The 2,500-nt window shown below is 36.7% G+C and overlaps 1 protein-coding gene across 1 annotated transcript in view; it reads left to right on the top strand.

The window, feature by feature from the left end:
* Positions 1–2,500, top strand: part of LOC137617148 (uncharacterized) — a 215,181-nt gene that overhangs the window by 211,743 nt on the left and 938 nt on the right. The window contains exon 11 of the mRNA XM_068347003.1: positions 1–2,500. This exon is cut by the window's left edge and continues 2,722 nt beyond it; it is cut by the window's right edge and continues 938 nt beyond it. The gene's annotated coding sequence lies outside the window, so the exon portion shown is untranslated.

The following is a 2,500-nucleotide window of genomic DNA, read 5'->3' as shown; positions in this document are numbered from 1 at the left end:
ATCCTCTCTTTTCAGTAAACTTCAACATTGCTTTAAAATTATTTTTTTCTCTAGTTGTTGTTGACCAATATGATTTATGATGGTGCCATGCCTTAGATGTACTTTCATTGACACCAGTATATTCTCGATGCAGGTTTTTTACAGCCATCATTTCATGGTATATCAAATCTCATTAAGATACACACTGCTTCTGTTTGACAAGACTAATGACTCTACCACTCCATTTTGATGAGAGATTGATTATCTGCTCAAGTTTCTGATCTCCACCAACTTCTGTAAAGCTACCTTTGTTGTCCTTAATTGAGAAGAAATTTCTCTAAGAAAAGTTTCTGAAAACAGTTGGTGCCAAACATCAAATTCATAGAAAGCACGATACATTCCATCAAGATGCAACTCCCATGATCCTTTATGGTCAGGTCGCAGTAGATCCAGCGTTATTTCATGATTTTTCAGGAATTGACTCCAAAACTTGAAGTTCTCATTAGATGAACATCTCAAGTTAAAAAAAAAATCTTTCAGATCATTGATCAACTTTGGAGATGAAGTTTGGAAATTTGCTAAGCGCTCCTTACTTTCTTGTACTTTTTCACTGGCAGTGTTGCTTTTGAGCTGACAAAGAATTTATAGTTCATCTAAATAGCTAGCTAGCAACACCTTTTTTTTTTTAACAAAGAACTTTGTGTATAGCAGACCTGGCATTGTTTTAGCAAGGAGTATTTGTGCATTGAGTGAATGGTTGTAGTGACTACCATTGTGAATGAAATTCTGAATAACTGTTGGTCCATACACTCCAGCCTGAAGCCATCATACTCTGCATCACTTTCATTTAGAATCATTCCAATACATTTTAGCAACATCCTAGTGGTGTGGTATGTTCTAAGCAAAGGACGAGACTATTGAATTCCCAGATGGCATGTGTTGGATTTCTTTTGCCATTCAGTATACCTTTTCATCTGTATAAATTGGAAGTTTATTCTGTACCAGTTGAAAAACAATTGTTATAAGGTTATTCATCTGTTTGTATACTGTAGCACCTTAAGTAACAGGATATGGTAACATTGGTAGGAATGCTACTTGCTGTACTGGAACGGTTTTCTTCTGTCTAAATGCCATTAGAAGGCATGGACTGCAATGGAGGGTACATAATACAAGCAACCTAATTGTCCTTGACTTCAAGGTTTAGCCATGCAATTGACCATGCAATGTTAGAGGGCCTCTTTTAGTCTCATTTATCAGATATGTAAAGTCTATCACTGCCTTTAAAAGAAGTCGGGAGATCTGGCTTTTTTAATAGCTCCATAAACTCTTGAAGTATCTTGCAAGGCAGTATTTCCTTAATAGCCACTGTACCAAGTTCAACTGCAGTACTAGACTGGCCAGGTTTTAATCTCGGTATCCTTGGCTTACCCTGGAACAAAACACAGACTGTGTCATGCTCAGAAGTATTTGAGTCTTCCTGATACCAGTTGTTGAATACTGCTGATGTACATTTTCCAGAATCAAAATGAACAAGTAGTGCAACATTGACTATTCTGTTGCGCTGTGTAGGATGCAACGTCATAGATATACTAGTATTGGATCTATGGACTGAATGCCCTCTGCTATGCCATTTGTTCTTACATATAGTACACTGTATACCATGAGCAACTTGTGCACATTATCAGGGTATGTTAAGGTAGTGCTTCTACGAAACTGCTTCAGTAAAAATATCTTTACATCTCAATTTGGAAATTTATGTTCATTGACAACTAATCTATTCCATTTGTTACATAACGCATCAACTTCATAGTCATTGCTACTTTTTAGTCTATCTTCCATCTCCAGCAAAATGTAATCACATACAAGCTGCTTATGTTTTGGTTCTCTTTGTTTACCAGCAGAGTGGTTAAGTAGTTGGAACCTTTGAAGGTAGTTTGTTATGTATTGTTTGTGATAATACAAGTCAGCTCTAAACTCTACATGCTTATCCTGGAGATCACAAACCCCACAGAAGACATCATCCTGGAAGAGGTTGGCTGCCTCTGAAAATGAAATGACAAGATTGGACCTGATATTCTATACTGTTTTGTTTTACTTTTATATGACTTGTTGTCACAGATGATGCAGATCCCATTCAGTGATTCCATAGGATTTGGACGTGAAAGTATGGCCGAGTGAGAACAAGTAGAAAATCCATGTGGACTGTCAGATTCTCCTGAATGTCGTTATTTTATTTTGAATTTGGTTGCATTTCAACAGAATAAAATTGGTGTACTTTCTGTATCAGTAATTATTCATATGACAAAAAAAAAAAAAAAAAAAAAAAAATCACACACTCAAATGTCACCACTTTCCACCGCTTAGTTACAAAGTCATTTCTAATTTAACTCGTGTCTCTTATTCGTTTACATCTCACTGCCGTAATTAGTAGCTCTTCTGCTGATGGCTGTTGACAAATCAATTTTTGGGGGGTTGGGGGGTTGGGGTGTCAAAGTCACAAAGTCTGGATGCTATCAGTGAC

Source organism: Palaemon carinicauda, chromosome 23, assembly GCF_036898095.1.
Source record: "Palaemon carinicauda isolate YSFRI2023 chromosome 23, ASM3689809v2, whole genome shotgun sequence".
Classification (NCBI taxonomy): domain Eukaryota; kingdom Metazoa; phylum Arthropoda; class Malacostraca; order Decapoda; family Palaemonidae; genus Palaemon; species Palaemon carinicauda.
Note: the sequence above shows the minus strand (reverse complement) of the source record. Positions and strands in the feature narration are given on the sequence as shown.